The 21102-nt window shown below is 32.9% G+C and overlaps 1 protein-coding gene and 1 pseudogene across 1 annotated transcript in view; one reads left to right on the forward strand and one right to left on the reverse strand.

Annotated features, from left to right (window-relative positions):
- LOC120198150 lies at positions 1-19480 on the reverse strand (annotated as a pseudogene).
- The window catches only part of LOC120198358, an 18391-nt gene continuing 10162 nt past the window's right edge, over positions 12874-21102 (forward strand). Inside the window, exons 1-2 of the mRNA XM_039199704.1 lie at positions 12874-12885; positions 14188-14192. The gene's annotated coding sequence lies outside the window, so the exon portion shown is untranslated. The remainder of the gene's footprint in view (positions 12886-14187; positions 14193-21102) is intronic.

Genomic DNA, 21102 nt, shown 5'->3' on the forward strand with positions numbered 1-21102 from the left:
TCACTTGGTACTAGTTTGATTTGTTGCCCCAGATTCTAAAGATAAATCACTTGGCTCCTTGAAACCATGATTAATCCCAACAAACCTCGAATCAAGCTTTGAATAAAAAAACTTGTTCAAAGCATGAAATTCAATGCATTCTGCTCTAATATCATCCAAGTCTCTTCTCACATCACCATTTGGAAGCACATCTCTAGAAAACCTAGGAAGTGTGATCTTTAACAAGGCCTCGATAATCTGATCTGAGTAGCCATCTCTAAATGTCATAACTATATGCATGTACTTCAATTTTGAGCGCCTATAATAATAAAATCCCCCCGTCATACCACCCTTCTTGCTAACTTGATCACCTTCCAAAGTTATGCAATCCAGTCCATCAGTTCGAGCAACTCTTGTAGCAACATCTATGTCTCGGCAGATCACCGTTCTACCAAACACCTGTGCAAAGGCTGGACCAAATTTGGAAGAAAAATTCAATTTCTTTAACAGAGGTATCACATCTGTTGAAAACATTTTGATATTTCGATATAACAAATTAAGATAAATGAATTTTAAGATTTTCCAAAAAGATTTTCTAAGTATATTCGATATAATTATTCGAATATCAAAATATTACTCCAAATCTTTCAAATGTCATTTTTAATCCTTACTCAAGTGTAAAATTAAGATTTAAACTTAAAATAATTTCAAAATAATTTTACAAAATATTTCGAACCATTTCAAAGCCAAAAATTCCAGATTGCTCAGAGGGAACCGATTCCCCCCCAAGGGGGGAAGGGGGTACCGATTCCCCCTAAATGGTTTTGCTCCGAGAAAAACAGAATGCTAGAGGGAATCGATTCCCCCCTGTTTAACGGTCGAAATATTTGAATTTTACACTTAGGGAACCGATTCCCCATGAGGGGTACCGATTCCCCCCACGCTCCAAGCTGTTGTATTAATGGTTTTCACACTTAAACGGCTCCATTGACTCCACTAATCATCCCCAACGTTCAGAATCAATTGAGGGAGTATTTAAACAAGTTCTGAAGCCTTTGATCAACAAGAAATATAGAGAAACAAGAGAGAAAGCATCAAAAACCAAGTTTGTGCAAATCAAGCCAATTTTCTTTTCAATATTCATTTTTCTTTCAAGAACACCATTTGTGCTCATTTGTAATTATTTTTTAGTGTTCTTTTCTTGTTCTAGAATTGTGCAAACATCTTACCTTATGAGGTTTTCCTTGTAAGTTTGCAAATTTGTGTATTTCTCTTTGAAAAGAGTGTGCTCAAGAATTTGGGGTATAATTCTTGAGGGAGTTGTAAGGTTACTCTTTGTCCTCAAAAGAAAGAACAAATTAGTGAATTTGTTGGAAAATCCTTAGTGTGGATAGCTAAGGTAGTGGATGTAGACTTTGGTTGAGAAATTCGAACCACTCTAAATCGCTGTGCAATTACTTTCAATTTTCTGCAAAAGCTTCCACCAAATTTTTAATTGCCAATTCACCCCCCTCTTGGTCGATTCCGTTAATCGATTAACTCAACAATTGGCATCAGAGCTTGACTTATTTGAAGGTTTAACCGCCTCTTGAGTAGATCCGGGAAGAGTTAAATCGATAAAGATGGCGTCCACTTCCGGTTCATTCTCCATGGAAGAATCCAGACCAATTGACGTGCCTCCACACTTCAATGGAACAAATTATCGTCGTTGGAAGAAGCTTATGATGATATTTATCCAAGCATTTGATATGGAAGCTTGGATGGTGATCGAGAAAGGATATTCTTCTCCTACAAAGAAGGTAAAGAAGTGGAGTGATCAAGAACGGAAGAAAGCTCAACAAAATACAAAAGCTATGCACATGTTGTGTTGTGCAATTGATCCTAATGTATATAAAGGAGTTTCTTCTTGTTCAAATGCCAAGGAGATGTGGGATAAGCTTGAGGAGATCTATGGAGACAAGGAAGAAAAAGAACCAATAAAGGTGATATCTCTATTAGCTCTCACAGAGCCAAATGTATCTTCTAACTCAAATAGATTAAATTCAAAATCTTTTAATGAGTTACAAGATGCTTATGATGAATTATTTTCGGAGTTTGAGACCATGAACTCCAAATACAATAAATTGATTTCTAAATTTATTGCTAAAAATGATATTCTTTTGAAAGCTAAAACAAACTTGGAAAATTAAAATGAAATGTTGAGAAAGGAGTTAGAGCTTTCAAAAATAAAATCTGAAAACTTTGAAAAAGAAATTTTCAAATTAAACAAACTTCTTCTAGAAACGAAAATGGATTTTGAAAATCAAAATAAAATCTTGAAGAAGGATTTAGAGCTTTCAAAAATGAAATTTAAAAGTATTGAAAAAGAAAATTTCAATTTGAAAGTTAAGCTTGAATCTTTAACAAAAGAAAAATAGATCATTTTAAATAATTCATCTAGTTCAATAATGACAATATGTTCACATTGTCATTATCATGATCATAAGGAATATACTTATCCTTTAAAGAAAGGAAAACAATTTAAAATTAGACAAGTATGGGTTCCAAAAGGAACAAGAGGCATTGAAACTAATGTTCAAGGATCCAAAGCAATTTGGATATTGTTGAAAACATTTTGATATTTCGATATAACAAATTAAGTTAAATGAATTTTAAGATTTTCCAAATGATTTTCTAAGTATATTCGATAGAATTATTCGAATATCAAAACATTACTCCAAATCTTTCAAAAATCATTTTTAATCCTTACTCAAAGTGTAAAATTAAGTTTTAAACTTAAAACAATTTCAAAATAATTTTACAAAGTATTTCGAACCATTTCAAAGCCAAAAATTCCAGATTGCTCAGAGGGAACCGATTCCCCCCCAAGGGGGTACCGATTCCCCCCTGAATGGTTTGGCTCCGAGAATTCCAGTATGCTCGGAGGGAACCAATTCCCCCCCCAGGGGGTACCGATTCCCCCTTGTATAACGGTCGAAATATTTGAATTTTACACTTAGGGAACCGATTCCCCATAGGGGGTACCAATTCCCCCCACGCTCCAAACTGTTTTATTAATTGTTTTCACACTAAAATGGCTATATGATATTCACTAATCATCCCCAACGTTCAGAAGTGATTCAAGGTGTATTTAAACAAGTTCTGAAGCCCTTGATCAACAAGAAATTATAGAGAAACAAGAGAGAAAGCATCAAACACCAAGTTTGTGCAAATCAAGTTAATTTTCCTTTCAATATTCATTTTGCTTTCAAAGAACACCATTTGTGCTCATTTGTAATTATTTGTGAGTGTTCTTTTCTTGTTCTAGAATTGTGCAAACATCTTACCTTGTGAGGTTTTCCTTGTAAGTTTACAAATTTGTGTATTTCTCTTTGAAAAAGAGTGTGCTCAAGAATTTGGGGTATAATTCTTGAGGGAGTTGTAAGGTTACTCTTTGTCCTCAAAAGAAAGAACATATTAGTGAATTTGTTGGAAAATCCTTAGTGTGGATAGCTAAGGTAGTGGACGTAGACTTTGGTTGATAAAGTCGAACCACTCTAAATCGTTGTGCAATTATTTTCAATTTTCTGCAAAAGCTTCCACCAAAATTTTAATTGCCAATTCACCCCCCTCTTGGCCATATTCATCAATCGATTAACTCAATAATTGGCATCAGAGCCTCACTCATTTGAAGGTTTAATCGCCTCTTGAGTCGATCTGGGAAGAGTTAAATCGATAAAGATGGCGTCCACTTTCGGTTCATTCTTCATGGAAGAATCCAGACCAATTGACGTGCCTCCACACTTCAATGGAACAAATTATCGTCTTTGGAAGAGGTGTATGATGATATTCATCAAAGCATTTGATATGGAAGCTTGGATGATAATCAAGAAAGGATATTCCTCTCCTACTAAGAAGGCAAAGAAGTGGAGTATTCAAGAACGGAATGAAGCTCAACAAAACTCAAAGGCTATGCACATGTTGTGTTGTGCAATTGATCCTAATGTATATAAAGGAGTTTCTTCTTGTTCAAGTGCCAAGGAAATGTGGGATAAGCTTGAGGAGATCTATAGAGACAAGGAAGAAGAAGAACCAATAAAAGTGATGTCTCTATTAGCTCTCACAGAGCTAAAGGTATCTTCTAACTCAAATATATCTAATTCAAAATCTTTTAATGAGTTACAAGATGCTTATGATAAATTATTTTAGGAGTTTGAGACCATGAACTCCAAATACAATAAATTAATTTCTAAATTTATTACTAAAAATGATCTTATTTTGAAAGCTAAAACAAACTTGGAAAATCAAAATGAAATGTTGAGAAAGGAGTTAGAGCTTTCAAAAATAAAATCTGAAAACTTTGAAAAAGAAATTTTCAAATTAAACAAACTTCTTGTAGAAATGAAAATGGATTTTGAAAATCAAAATGAAATCTTGAAGAAGGATTTAGAACTCTCAAAAATGAAATTTGAAAGTATTGAAAAAGAAAATTTCAATTTAAAAGATAAGCTTGAATGTTTAACAAAAGAAAAAGAGATCATTCTAAATAATTCATCTAGTTCAATAATGACAATATGTTCACATTGTCATTATCATGGTCATAAGGAACATACTTGTCCTTTAAAGAAAGGAAAACGATTTAAAATTAGACAAGTATGGGTTCCAAAAGGAACAAGAGGCATTGAAACTAATGTTCAAGGATCCAAAGCAATTTGGATACCAAAATCTACTTAAATGTCTCTTGTAGGTGTGTGGGAGCAATGGTGATGAAGTTGATGATATTCAAGATGCTCTAGCCACACATGAAAAAGTAATGGGTAACCTCTAAACTTAATTTTTTTTTATTTTATTTGGTTGCTCATTTATTCTATGCATGCATGAGGTTTTAAATGTTAAATAATTCTAAATGATTATGTTTTGTCTCATGTATGTTGTATGATGAACATGGTATTTTTTGGTAAATTTTTTTATAAACTCTAGTTCATCATATTAATTTTTGGTCAAAATTGTTTTTAAAATGTAATTGATATCTCTTTAATAATTGATATTGATTTTTCAAGAACTTTGGTTTTGAAAAATTTTGATCTGAAATTTTTAATGTTTATACATAGATTTTTGTTTAAATATTATAAAGTTTTAATGCATAACATTTTCAAAAACTTTATGCATGTGCTCTTACTCTCTATAATCATCATTGTATAATGTTTTATATGTGAATGGGTTAAAAGCATAATCTTTTGAAAAATAAATTTGATAAAAGATACAATGTTTTATTTTAAATGATTACAAAATTGATTGACATTGCATCTATTTTCGATTATGCTTATTGGTCATAAAATAGGGATATCTACATGGTGCATTTAGATTCTTTTGATATGACTAATTTATGCCTAGTTGCTAAGGATGAACATGATAGTTGGTTATGGCATAAGAGACTAGGACATGCTAGTATGAGTGTTTTGCAACGGTTAATTCAAGGAGACCTAGTAAGAGGGTTGCCTAAGCTTAAATTTGATAATGATAAAATCTGTGATGTTTGTGCTAAAGGAAAACAAAAGCGAGTTTCTTTTAAATCCATTAATGATGTATCAACTAGTAGAGTTTTACAATTGATCCATTTAGATCTTTTTGGGCCAACTAGAACTACTAGCTTGGGTGGAAAACAATATGCATTTGTCTTGGTAGATGACTATTCTAGATATACTTGGGTTCTATTTTTAAGTACTAAAGATGAAGCATTAGAACAATTCATCATGTTTTCAAAAGTAATCCAAAATGAAAAAGGTTACTCTATAACTAGTGTTAGGAGTGATCATGGAACTGAATTTGAAAATCTTGGATTTACTGAATTTTGTAACTCTAACGGTATTAGCCGTAATTTTTCAGCACCTAGAACCCCTCAACAAAATGGAGTTGTTGAGAGGAAAAATCGAACTTTAGAAGAAATGGATAGAACCATGCTTTGTGAAAATAATTTGCCAAAATATTTTTGGGCGGAAGCCATAAATACCGCTTGTTATGTTGTAAATCGAGTAATGATTAGGCCAATTTTAAAGAAAACTCCATATGAAAATTTCAAAAATAAAAAGCCTAACATTAGTTATTTTCATCCTTTTGGATGTAAATGTTTTGTTTTAAACAATGGTAAAGAAAACCTTGGCAAATTTGATGCTAAAAGTGATGAAGGAATTTTTCTGGGTTATTCCTTAAATTCTAAAGCCTATCGTGTATTTAATAAAAGAACTTTAGTTGTAGAAGAGTCTATACATGTTGTTTTCAATGATAATCCCCTTTCGAGGAAGGATTCTTGTGTGAATGATGATGTAGGTGTTATAAATACAAATAACGTTAGACATGACGTTGGAGAACCATCATCAAAGGAAGAAACGAAAAATGAGGAAACTCATGATCCTTTTGAGAATCCAACCATTGAAGAAAGGGAAGTATCTTATCCAAGAGAGTACAATTATGTCAAGGATGGTGAAATTATAGGTGATCCATCCAAAGGGGTAACAACTCGATCTTCTCTTAGAAATATTTGTAATTATGTTGCATTTATCTCATACATAGAGCCTAAGAATATTTAAGAAGCATTAAATGATGAACATTGGATTATGGCTATGCAAGAAGAGTTAAATCAATTTGAGAGAAGTAAAGTATGGACATTAGTTGAAAGGCCTAGTAATAAATCTACTGTAGGTACTAGATGGGTATTTAGGAATAAGCTTGATGAGAGTGGTAATATAGTGAGAAACAAGGCTAGACTTGTTGCTCAAGGGTATACTCAAGAAGAGGGCATAGACTATGATGAAACATACGCTCCCATAGCTAGGATGGAAATAATTAGAATGTTATTAGCATTTGCATGTTTCAATGAATTTAAATTATATCAAATGGATGTTAAAAGTGCACTTTTAAATGGTTTTATAAAAGAAGAAGTGTATGTGGAACAACCTCCAGGTTTTGAAAATTCAAATTTTCCGGATCATGTTTTAAAATTGACAAAAGCTCTTTATGGTTTAAAGCAAGCTCCTAGAGCTTGGTATGAAAGATTGTCAAATTTTTTAATTGAAAAAGGTTTTTCAAAGGGAAGGTTGACACTACATTGTTTTTGAAGCATAAAGGTAAAGATTTATTAGTAGTTCAAATTTATGTTGATGATATAATATTTGGTTCTACTAATGATGTTCTTTGCCAAGAATTTTCTAAGCTAATGCAAAGTGAGTTTGAGATGAGCATGATGGGGGAGCTCTCATTTTTCTTGGGACTCCAAATCAAGCAAAGAAAAGATGGCATCTTCATCAATCAAGCTAAGTACGTCAAAGATATGCTCAAGAAGTTTGGACTGGAAAATGGGAAACCTCATGACACTCCAATGAGCTCTTCAACAAAGCTTGACTTAGATGAAGGAGGTAAATGCGTAGATGTTAAATTATATAGGTCAATGATTGGATCTCTACTTTATCTAACTGCAAGTAGACTGGATATTATGTTTAGTGTTTGCTTATGTGCTAGATTTCAATCATGTCCTAAGGAATCACATTTACTAGCTGTTAAGAGAATCTTTAGATACCTTAAAGACACTCCTAGTTTAGGACTTTGGTATCCTAGAGACTCTAGCTTTAGCTTGCATGCTTTTTCTGATGCGGATTATGGAGGATGCAAATTAGATAGGAAAAGCACCTCCGGTACTTGCCAATTCCTTGGAAATATGCTAATTTCTTGGTTTTCAAAGAAACAAAATTGTGTTGCATTATCTACCACTGAAGCCGAATACATTTCAGCTGGTAGTTGTTGTGCACAAGTTTTATGGATGAAACAACAACTTTTTGATTATGGAATTGAAGTAGGTACCATTCCTATCAAGTGTGACAATACTAGTGCTATTTGTCTCACTAAAAATCCCATCCAACACTCTAGAACTAAGCACATTGAAATAAGACATCACTTCATTAGAGACCATGTCACTAAGGAAGATGTAGTTCTAGAATTTGTTGATACTTTGCACCAATTAGCGGATATCTTTACAAAACCTTTAGACAAGAAACGATTTTGGACACTTAGGAGAGAATTAAGTTTGACCAATCTATCTTCACTGAGTGTTTAAAATAATTTTAGCACTTTTAATAATAAATGAAAAATGCTTATAATAGTAATTTTTGATTGCATTCATTGCTATTAGTTAGGGGGAGTTTATGATTCTTGATGAAAAATTAATTTTATGTTCAAATATCGTTTAAAGATTAATTGAATTGTTTGAACATGATTAATTTTAATATATGAGTTGCCAATACTACTAGAGGAAATTAATTTAGCATTTTGGGTGTTTAAAATCGGATTTTAGCATTTTGGTGCAGAGGGAATCGATCCCCCCCTTGAGGGAACCGATTCCCCCTTTGAAGGGGAACCGATTCCCCCCACAGGGGGAATCGATACCCCCTGGGGTTCTGGTTAAACACGGGCAGAACCCTTATTTTTGTTCAAAACCCTCTATTTTTCTTCCTTCCACCATTTCTCTCCCTCTAAGCACTCAAGTCTCCATTTTTGCATCAAATCAACGTTTTTAATCGGAATTCACTTCAAATATCATCATCTAAACCTGTTGGAATCATCAAAAACGTGCAAACTTCATCTAATCTCACTCAAATCCGAAATCATTCAAGGTATTTTTCCAAAACTTCTTTTTTATCAATTTATGAACATAGAACTAGTTTTAATTAGTTCTAGGTTGAATTTTAGATCGGGCATTGATTATTTAGTGATTAAAAACTAGATATTACAACTAATTTCATCAAAACACAAGAATTTTCCAAAATTTTCTAAATTTTCGAAATAAAAAAAATTAATTTTCAAATTATTGTGTTTTGATTAAATTATGTTGTTGTTATGAAAACTATACATATATTGTTATATTTTTCAAAAGTTTTTCAAAAACTTTGCCCATTAGGATTGATTTAGAGAACCTTGAAATATTGAGGACTCAATTGAGTTTTGGGATTGATTGAATTGCATACATGTGTTTTCTAAATTGCAGGTTATCAATTCTATTCTGATTTCCTAAACCATGTCCAATCCTAAACGTGCTAGGTCATCATCTAGTCGTTCACACCGTCAACCAAATCCACCTCCAAATCCTCCTCCTATTCCAATTTCTAATCCTAATCCCATTGATCCTAACTTGACTATCCAAAATTTGTGTTTCAATCATCCTGGTCCTAGAAATCATCGTTTTGGTATTATCAATATTTTGACTCTTACAAAATCCGGGAAGAACGTATTCCTTCTCGTCAAGCTATGTTAGCTATCAATTTTAAATATCTTCCTCTTTTACAAGAGTGGAAATTTGATAAACTCTTTGACCTTGAACCCATCGTTTACCATCAACTTGTTCGTATTTTCTATTCTAATGCCGTTTGTGTTAAAAACCAAACTAAAACCGAAACCATAGGAATTCGTTCCTACCTCCTAGGATAATTTTTATATATTGACTCGGCTTACATAGCCAATACATTCGGATTAGATAATGATGGTATTTCAAATGAAAAATAGGTTTTAGGATCTCGTTATAAAAGAAGGGATAGTGCAAGTGTCTTAGACATTCATGAACGTTTTCTTCATCTAATGATTTCTTGGTGGTTTCGACCATCCGGAGGTCGTTATTCTACTTATAGAGCCTTAGATCTTTGGCGGTTACACTGTTTCGAAAACAATATTAAAATTAACCTACCTCAGATTATTTTTGCTGAAATTATTGAAACCGTAAATCTTGTTCCTAACAAGAAACTCTGTTCATCTCTTGTTTACGGTTGCATTTTGAGTAATCTGATTTCCAAAGCTGGGCTTAGAGTTGGTCTAGATGTTGTTTTTCCCTTAAGAAACAAATTAACCTTCTTTCATTAACGAGAGCGGGATGAATTAAGGATAAGGAAACCGGTGAATGGGTTCGATCTTCTGCAAATACTCCGGGAGCTAGTTCTTCACAAGCTTCACCCGAAGCTGACGAAGATCTCGAGCTTGAGCAATTAATGCGAGTCATCGATGAAGCTGAAGATGAGCATGAGCAGCCCGAGGAGCAGCCCGAAGAGCAAGCACAACAAACGCATCAAATGCCTCCATATTTCCAATCCTTTATGGAGACATTCGATTTTCGATACGCTACCATGGATTCATGTTTTTCTTCTATAGAGTCCCACTTATCTATAATGGGAGCTCAACAATTAGAAATTCTTCGAGAGATGCGTGCAAACAATGAAGCAACCAACGCGCATATTAATGACCTCACTAACGAAATGGCCGCTATGCGAGCTCGTTTTCCTCCTCCTGATCCTGATATGTGATTCTATGTTTTGCTTTGAACTCCAAACTTATTGTTTTAACATTTTGAATATTTTGGAATGTTTGAATTTGTGGATTGATTGGCTTTGAATTTGTTTGGATTTATGAATGGTTAGAAATTATCTATTTGGTGTGATTAAATTTATTCATTTTTGCATCATTTACTTCATGATTAGATATATGACCAATTTTGCCATTTCACATTAATTATGAATATCGATTATGAAATTAATGGCTAACGTTTCTCTTGCTTGTGATCTTAGCAGCTTATATTATATATAATCAATTGGCTAAATGATTTCAAAACCTTGTTTAAATTCTTTAAAATGTCTTTTTGATTTAACAAAAAGGGGGAGAAGTGTTAGTATTAAATGTGTTTTTAAATGATAAATGGGAGAAGTGTTAAAGTAAGGGAGAGTAATTTCAAAACTTGATTTCAAAATCTTAAAATTACTAAAATGTTTTGTTATATCAAAAAGGGGGAGATTGTTGAAAACATTTTGATATTTCGATATAACAAATTAAGTTAAATGAATTTTAAGATTTTCCAAATGATTTTCTAAGTATATTCGATAGAATTATTCGAATATCAAAACATTACTCCAAATCTTTCAAAGATCATTTTTAATCCTTACTCAAAGTGTAAAATTAAGTTTTAAACTTAAAACAATTTCAAAATAATTTTACAAATTATTTCGAACCATTTCAAAGCCAAAAATTCCAGATTGCTCAGAGGGAACCGATTCCCCCCCCAAGGGGGTACCGATTCCCCCTGAATGGTTAGGCTCCGAGAATTCCAGTATGCTCGGAGGGAACCGATTCCCCCCAGGGGTACCGATTCCCCCTTGTATAACGGTCGAAATATTTGAATTTTACACTTAGGGAATCGATTCCCCATAGGGGGTACCGATTCCCCCCACGCTCCAAACTGTTTTATTAATTGTTTTCACACTAAAACGGCTATATGATCTTCACTAATCATCCCCAACGTTCAGAAGTGATTCAAGGTGTATTTAAACAAGTTCTGAAGCCCTTGATCAACAAGAAATTATAAAGAAACAAGAGAGAAAGCATCAAACACCAAGTTGTGCAAATCAAGCCAATTTTCCTTTCAATATTCATTTTGCTTTCAAAGAACACCATTTGTGCTCATTTGTAATTATTTGTGAGTGTTCTTTTCTTGTTCTAGAATTGTGCAAACATCTTACCTTGTGAGGTTTTCCTTGTAAGTTTGCAAATTTGTGTATTTCTCTTTGAAAAAGAGTGTGCTCAAGAATTTGGGGTATAATTCTTGAGGGAGCTGTAAGGTTACTCTTTGTCCTCAAAAGAAAGAACAAATTAGTGAATTTTTTGGAAAATCCTTAGTGTGGATAGCTAAGGTAGTGGACGTAGACTTTGGTTGATAAAGTCGAACCACTCTAAATCACTGTGCAATTATTTTCAATTTTCTACAAAAGCTCACACTAAAATTTTAATTTCCAATTCACCCCTCTCTTGGCCATATTCGTCAATCGATTAACTCAACAGATACCAAAATCTACTTAAATGTCTCTTGTAGGTGTGCGGGAGCAATGGTGATGAAGATGATGATATTCAAGATGCTCTAGCCACACATGAAAAAGGAATGAGTAACATCTAAACTTAATGTTTTTATTTCATTTGGTTGCTCATTTAGTTTATGCATGCATGAGGTTTTTAATTCTAAATGATTATGTTTTATCTCATGTATGTTGAAAAATATTGTATGATGAACATAATAATTTTGGTAATGTTTTATAAACTCTAGTTCATCATATTAATTTTTGGTCAAAATTGTTTTTAAAATGTAATTGATATCTCTTTAACAATTGATATCGATTTTTCAGGAATTTTGGTTTTGCAAAAATTTTGACCTTAAATTTTTCTTAATGATTATGCATTTTTTTAAATATTATAAAGTTTTAATGCATAACATTTTTTTTTCAAAAACTTTATGCATGTGCTCTTAATCTCGATTATCAACATTGCATAATGTTTTGTATGTGAATGGATTAAAGCATAATATGATTAGATGAATTTGACAAAAGATACAATGTCTTATTTTTAAATTAACTGTTTAATTGATTGACATTGCATCTACTTTGATTATGCTTGTTGGTCATAGAATAGGAAACATTTACATGGTGCATTTAGACTCTATAGAAATGACTAATTTATGCCTAGTTGCAAAGGATGAGCATGATAGTTGGTTATGGCATAGGAGACTAGGACATGCTAGTATGAGTGTTTTGCAATGGTTAATTCAAGGAGACTTAGTAAGAGGGCTGCCTAAACTGAAATTTGATAATGATAAAATCTGTGATGCTTGTGCTAAAGGAAAACAAAAGCGAGTTTCTTTTAAATCCATTAATGACGTATCAACTAGTAGAGTTTTACAATTGATCCATATAGATCTTTTTGGGCCAACTAGGACTACTAGCTTGGGTGGAAAACAATATGCATTTGTCTTGGTAGATGACTATTCTAGATATACTTGGGTTCTATTCTTAAGTACTAAAGATGAAGCATTAGAAAAATTCATCACGTTTTCAAAAGTAATCCAAAACGAAAAATGTTACTCTATAACTAGTGTTAGGAGTGATCATGGAACTGAATTTGAAAATCTTGGATTTACTGAGTTTTGTAATTCTAATGGTATTAGCCATAATTTTTCATCACCTAGAGCCCCTCAACAAAATGGAGTTGTTGAGAGGAAAAATTGAAATTTAGAAGAAATGGCTAGAACCATGCTTTGTGAAAACAATTTGCCAAAATATTTTTGGGCGGAAGCCACAAATACCGCTTGTTATTTTATTAATCGAGTAATGATTAGGCCTATTTTTAAGAAAACTCCATATGAATTTTTTTTTAAAAAGGCCTAACATTAGCTATTTTCATCCATTTGGATGTAAATGTTTTGTTTTAAACAACGGCAAAGACAATCTTGGCAAATTTGATGCGAAAAGTGATGAAGGAATTTTTCTGGGTTATTCCTTAAATTTTAAAGCTTATCGAGTATTTAATAAAAGAACTTTAGTTGTAGAAGAGTCTATACATGTTGTTTTCGATGATAATCTCCTTCCGAGGAAGGATTCTTGTTTGAATGATGATGCAGGCATTATAAATACAAATGACGTTAGACATGACGTTGGAGAACCATCATCAAAGGAAGAAACAAAAGATGAGGAAACTCATGATCCTCTCGAGAATCCAATCATTGAAGAAAGGGAAGCATCTTACCCAAGAGAGTACAACTATGTCAAGGATGGTGAAATCATAGGTGATCCATCCAAAGGGGTAACAACTCGATCTTCTCTTAGAAATATTTGTAATTATGTTGCATTTATCTCATGCATAGAGCCTAAGAATATTAAAGAAGCATTAAGTGATGAACATTGGATTATGGCTATGCAAGAAGAGTTAAATCAATTTGAGAGAAGTAAAGTATGGACATTAGTTGAAAGGCCTAGTAATAAATCTACTATAGGTACTAGATGGGTATTTAGGAATAAGCTTGATGAAAGTGGTAATATAATGAGAAACAAGGCTAGACTTGTTTCTCAAGGTTATACTCAAGAAGAAGGCATTGACTATGATGAAACATACGCTCCCGTAGCTAGGATGGAAGCAATCAGAATGTTATTAGCATTTGCATGTTTTCATGAATTTAAATTATATCAAATGGATGTTAAAAGTGCATTTTTAAATGGTTTTATAAAAGAAGAAGTGTATGTGGAACAACCTCCAGGTTTTGAAGATTCAAAATTTCCAAATCATGTTCTTAAATTAACAAAAGCGCTTTATGTTTAAAATAAGCTCCTAGAGCTTGGTATAAAAAATTATCAAACTTTTTAATTGAAAAAGGTTTTTCAAAAGGGGAGGTTGACACTACATTGTTTTTAAAGCATAAAGGTAAAGATTTATTAGTAGTTCAAATTTATGTTGATGATATAATATTTGGTTCTACTAATGATGTTCTTTGCCAAGAATTTTCCAAGCTAATGCAAAGTGAATTTGAGATGAGCATGATGGGGGAGCTCTCATTTTTCTTGGGACTCCAAATCAAGCAAAGAAAATATGACATCTTCATCAATCAAGCTAATTACGTAAAAAATATGCTCAAAAAGTTTGGACTGGAAAATGAGAAACCTCATGACACTCCAATGAGCTCTTTTACAAAGCTTGACTTGGATGAAGGAGGTAAATATATAGATGTTAAATTATATAGGTCAATGATTGGTTCATTGCTCTATATAACTGCAAGCAGATCATACATTATGTTTAGTGTTTGCTTATGTGCTAGATTTCAATCATGTCCTAAGGAATAACATTTACTAGTTGTTAAGAGAATCTTTAGGTACCTTAAGGATACTCCTAGTTTAGGATTTGGTATCCTAGAGACTCTAGCTTTAGCTTGCATGCCTTTTCTGATGCGGATTATGGAGGATGCAAATTAGATAGGAAAAGCACCTCCGGTACTTGCCAATTCCTTGGAAATATGTTGATTTCTTGGTTTTCAAAGAAACAAAATTGTGTTGCATTATCTACCACTGAAGGCGAATACATTTCAGTTGGTAGTTGTTGTGCACAAGTTTTATGGATGAAACAACAACTTTTTGATTATGGAATTGAAGTAGGTACCATTCCTATCATGTGTGACAATATTAGTGCTATTTGTCTCACTAAAAACCCCATCCAACACTCTAGAACTAAGCATATTGAAATAAGACATCGCTTCACTAGAGACCAAGTCGCTAAGGAAGATGTAGTTCTAGAATTTGTTGATACTTTGCACCAATTAGTGGATATCTTTACAAAACCTTTAGATGATGAAAGATTTTGGACACTTAGAAGAGAATTAGGTTTAATTGACATATCTTCACTTAGTGTTTAAAATAATTTTAGCACTTTTAAGAGTAAATGAAAAATGTTTATAATAGTAATTTCTGATTACATTCATTGCTATTAGTTAGGGGGAGTTTATGATTCTTGATGAAAAATTAACTTTATGTTCAAATGTAGTTTAAGGATTAATTTGATTGATTGAACATAATTAATTTTTGATATATGAGTTGCCAATACCACTAGAGAAGATTGATTTAGCATTTTGAGTGATTAAAATATAGATTTTTGAATTATAGGGCAGAGGGAATCGATACCCCCTTGAAGGGGAACCGATTCCCCCTTTGAATGGGAACCAATTCCCTCTTTTAGGGAATCGATACCCCCATGAGTTCTGGTTATTAAACAAAACTTTTTCTCTTAAAACCCTCTCTTCTATCTTAAATGTCGTTCATCCTCTCTTTTTCTCTAAATCTCCATTTTTGCCAAAATCATCAAATACAAGTCGGAATTAGATCTTTCTTCAACTTCTAATCCTTGCAAACAACATCACATTCTCATAAAATCCAAATTTTCAGGGTAATATTTCAAAATCCTCTATTTCATTGATTTTTGAACTTAGGACTAGTTTTGATTAGTTTTAAGATGAACATTACATCGGGCATTGGTTATATGATGATTTTACAACCAATTTCGTCAAAAACACTCAATTTTTCAAAATTATCTTTTAATTTCGAAATAAAAAAATTGAGAATTGTTGTTTTAATTGATGTTTTTGATTCAATTATGTTGTTTTCATAAAAACTATGCGTATTATGATTTTCAAACATTATTTTCCAAATAGTTTTTCAAAACATTGCCTTTTAGGATTCGGTTTAGAGAACCTTGAAATATTGAGGACTCATTTGAGTTTGGGTTTGATTATATTGCATAAATATGTTTAAATTTGCAGGTTACATATTCTATTCCGATTCTTAAACCATGTCAAATCCTAAACGACCTAGGACATTGTCTAGTCGCTCAAGTCAAAATCGACCTCTTATTCCTCCACCCAATCCAAATAACCCAAATATGACCATTCTGAACTCTTGTTTCACGTACCTAGTCGTAGACAAGATCTATATCATAGGTACCATACTTATTTTGAGTCATACAAAATCCGGGAAGAACGTTTCCCTTCGATTCAAGCTATAGAAGATATGGACTTCCAATATCTTCCTACTCTTAAATCCTAGAAGTTTGATAAACTCTTTAAACTCAAACCTTTGATTTATCATCAATTAGTCCGCATTTTTCTATTCCAATGTGGTATGTGTCCAAAACGAGTGCCGATATGAAATTATAAGAATTCGATCCTATCTTTTAGGACAATTCATTTTTATAGACTCCGGCACAATCGCTACCCATTTTGGACTAGATAACTCAGGTTTAATGAAAAAGAGACTGTGGATTCACCCTATAAGTCTAAGGATAGTGAGAGTACCCTAAGAACTTATCGTGATAGATTCCTTCATTATATGATCTCTTGGTGGTTTAGACCATCCGGAGGTAGGTACTCCTCCCTTAGAAACATAGATATATGGTAGATATAATGTATCCAACATAAAAAGAAGATTAATCTTCTACAGATCATCTTTAGTGAGTTTCCATAAAAACTATTCCTTCCAAGAATATAGAAACCTTGGTTTATGGTTGTCTCCTTAGTAATTTGTTTATCAAACTCGGTCTTAGGGTCTCTTCTGATATTCCTATCCCTCTTCAAAACCAAATCAATCTTACTTCCTTGAAGAAAGCAAGATGGAAAAAGGATAACGAAACAGGCCAATGGATTTATCATCCCGAACTCAAAACTTTGAATTGTGAAACATTTTGATGTTCATGGATTGTTTTATTTTGGATGTTTGAATTTGATGGATAATTGGATATTTGAACTTACATGCTTATATATTTGGTTTGGTTTTAACTTTCATTTTGAGCTTAATGTTTATTTTTGCATCATTTACATATTAGTTGCATTATGACCAATTTTTGTCATTTCACATTATTTATGAATATTGAATTATGAAACTAATGGCTAACGTTTCTCTTGATTGTGATCTTAGCAGCTTAAGCTATATATATTTATCATCAATTGGCTAAATGATTTCAAAACCTTGTTTTAAAAGTCTTTTTGATTTAACAAAAAGGGGGAGAAATATTAAAGTGTTTTCAAGGGGAGAAGTGTTAGAGTAAGGGGGAGTAATTTCAAAACTTGATTTCAAAATCTTAAAATTACTAAAATGTTTTGTTATATAAAAAAGGGGGAGATTGTTGAAAACATTTTGATATTTCGATATAACAAATTAAGATAAATGAATTTTAAGATTTTTCAAAAAGATTTTCTAAGTATATTCGATATAATTATTCGAATATCAAAATATTACTCCAAATCTTTCAAATGTCATTTTTAATCCTTACTCAAGTGTAAAATTAAGATTTAAACTTAAAATAATTTCAAAATAATTTTACAAAATATTTCGAACCATTTCAAAGCCAAAAATTCCAGATTCCTCAGAGGGAACCGATTCCCCCCCAAGGGGGTACCGATTCCCCCATGAATGGTTTTGCTCCGAGAAAAACAGAATGCTCGGAGGGAACCGATTCCCCCCAGGGGTATCGATTCCCCCCAGGGGTATCGATTCCCCCCTGTTTAATGGTCGAAATATTTGAATTTTACACTTAGGGAACCGATTCCCCATGAGGGGTACCGATTCCCCCCACGCTTCAAGCTATTGTATTAATGGTTTTCACACTTAAACGGCTCCATTGACTCCACTAATCATCCTCAACGTTCAGAATCAATTGAGGGAGTATTTAAACAAGTTCTGAAGCTTTTGATCAACAAGAAATATAGAGAAACAAGAGAGAAAGCATCAAACACAAGTTTGTGCAAATCAAGCCAATTTTCCTTTCAATATTCATTTTGCTTTCAAAAACACCATTTGTGCTCATTTTTAATTATTCTTGAGTGTTCTTTTCTTGTTCTAGAATTGTGCAAACATCTTACCTTGTGAGGTTTTCCTTGTAAGTTTACAAATTTGTGTATTTCTCTTTGAAAAAGAGTGTGCTCAAGAATTTTGGGTATAATTCTTGAGGGAGTTGTAAGGTTACTCTTTGTCCTCAAAAGAAAGAACAAATTAGTGAATTTGTTGGAAAATCCTTAGTGTGGATAGCTAAGGTAGTGGACGTAGACTTTGGTTGAGAAAGTTGAACCACTCTAAATCGCTGTGCAATTACTTTCAATTTTCTGCAAAAGCTTCCACCAAATTTTTAATTGCCAATTTACCCCCTCTTGGTCGATTCCGTCAATCGATTAACTCAACAACATCAAAACTTTGTGGATATGTAACATATGGAGCCTTCACGCGGTTAAGTGGTATGAAAGTAACACGCCCTCCTTTCAGTGAATTAAGATGTTGAATTTTCTTAGTTGATATCTCATCCGTTTCAACAACCACATGAAATAAACTGTTTCCAGCAATTACTTCAACTGTAGTGAAAAACTTCTCATCACAATTAAGTAGCTCAATAATTGGACCAAAAACTCCATCTATATTATATTCTCTGCATATCTTCCTAATAGAATTCAACCCCCTTCTTACATCTCCAGGAGTTGCATGATCAAGGCTCTTCTCTGCTTTCTCAACTTCTGATTTCAGCTTATCAATTTCAGCAGAAAGATTACTTTCTTTCTCCCATAAGGACTTCCTTTGATCCTGCAGCTTATCTCTTTCTGTTTTCTGAGAATTAAACCGAGACTTGGAAATTGAAGATTCTAACTCTTTGATTTCAGCTTTGCATCTTTCAATAGAATTATCCAAGCGTTCCAACTCCTCATTAAGCCCAAATATTTCCTCCTGAAGCTTTTTCTCATGCGATGAATTTGAATAAAGCACTTTTTCCAAATCCTCAATTTCCTTTTGAAGCCATTTATCACGAGCAGCTTTACTAGAAAATTGAATAGCATGACCTTGTTTCTGATAGAGGATGCTAAGTTGTTTTTCACGCTCCATGATCCCTTTTGTTATATTCTCCTCCTTTTTTAATTGGTTGGCATAGAGCTGTTTAATCCTGTTAAGCTCTGTTGACTCTTGTATTTCATTCTGCAGCATTCGAAATTGTTTGATTGCATCATCTTTGGCTTGTATGTTGCCATACATCATCTCTTCTAAATCTTTTACATCAAGCTCAAGTGCAGTTTGCTTCTTTATTGCTTCTGCTTGTTGAATTTCCAACCTATCTTATCTTTGTTTAAACCTTGAAACTCCTTTGTTAGATCTTTAGACATCTTTCTCAATTGATGATGGTTTCTCCTCCATCATGTATCATAGTAAGTGTAAATTCTCTTTCTTAGTGCATCTAAAATCTTCATTTGATTTTGATGTTGATGTCCCTGGTAAAAATTTAACTCAGCCCTCATAACAGCCTTGTCATCTTCTATGGTTTGTTTTTGCTACAGCCGTGAATCAACCTTCATAGAACTGGTGATGGATGGGAATACCACATGATCTACTCTTGCTGCCATTTTATCAAACACTAGCGAAACATCATATGTTTCTTTTATTGTTACTGATAATATTTTTTAGGAGTAAAGAAGGGTTTAGACTCACCAAGTGAAAGCTGACCCATTTTTCCCCTCCATGAATTTTCTCAGTATCTGGGCTTAGTGGTTTCTTATCATATGTCCTTCCTGACAAGCCCTTTAGAATCTGCTCCAAACAACCCTTGTTCATTGCAATCCTTGTCTCCAGGTACAGATCGTGCTTCACTAGCTTTGATAAGTCTTCAATCTGCTGTTGAATCACAGAAAAAATAGAGGATGCAACCATTGCTTTGCCAGGAGTTGTGGCTCTGAATACCAATTGTAATGACTTAGATAGATTAGGGAAATAGAGAAGAAGAAAAGCAGAGAGAAAGCAATATAATAGAGATTAAAGAAATCTGAATTCATTCAAAATATGTCTGATTTTTTCTTTACACATTATTGTTTTATTTGTTTACAATGTACAACAGAATCTAACTAAATACCAGATGTTGTCCTTGAGTAACTGTTATGTTATTTCCTCAGGTATTTGGCCACTAAATGGGCTAGCTGATTTGTTTGTGGACTTCAGCTCTCTTGTTGGGTAATTGACTTCCCTGTGCTCATCACGTGATCACTTATCAGGTAATTCATCCCCAATTCACTATCAATCCCTAACCATTGACTTCCACTTTCCCCAATTTCTTCTTCCCGTCATTCGTTTCTTCTCCCTTCTCCCCCGATCGTGACACATTGCAACTATTTCTTAAACTTAAGAAATTATTATTATATAAATATGTGTGTAAATAATCTAAAACGTAACTAATTAAATTTATAAAGTTATATTTAATAAAAGAAGCCTATGCTATCATTTTAAAATTACTTATAATATTTTTATTTTTGAATGATAATATACCAATTAATAATCCATATAAGATGCTAGAAAGTTAGAATGAAAAGAGGAAAAATGAGCACCGAGCCCGTGTCTTCCTCCTTTTTCAATTTTAATTAAATATTTGAATTAACTACTGTTTAGTATTTAAATTATTATTTTTATTCTATTTTGGTAATTAAACTTTATTTTTTAAAATCATATCTATTTTGGTACTTAAGTCATAATCATGATCATGACTTAGATAGATTAGGGAAATAGAGAAGAAGAAAAACAGAGAGAAAGCAGTAAAATAGAGATGAAAGAAATATGAATTCATTCAAAATATGCCTGATTTGTTCTTTACACATTATTGTTTTATTTGTTTACAATGTACCACAAAATATAACTAAATACCAGCTGTTGGCCTTGAATAATCGTTCTGTTATTTCCTTAGGTATTTAGCCACTAAATGGGCTAGTTGGTCTGTTTGTGGACTTCAGCTCTCTTGTTGGGT

This window comes from Hibiscus syriacus, unplaced genomic scaffold (genome assembly GCF_006381635.1).
Source record: "Hibiscus syriacus cultivar Baekdansim isolate YM2019G1 unplaced genomic scaffold, ASM638163v2 tig00117056_pilon, whole genome shotgun sequence".
Classification (NCBI taxonomy): Eukaryota; Viridiplantae; Streptophyta; class Magnoliopsida; order Malvales; family Malvaceae; genus Hibiscus; species Hibiscus syriacus.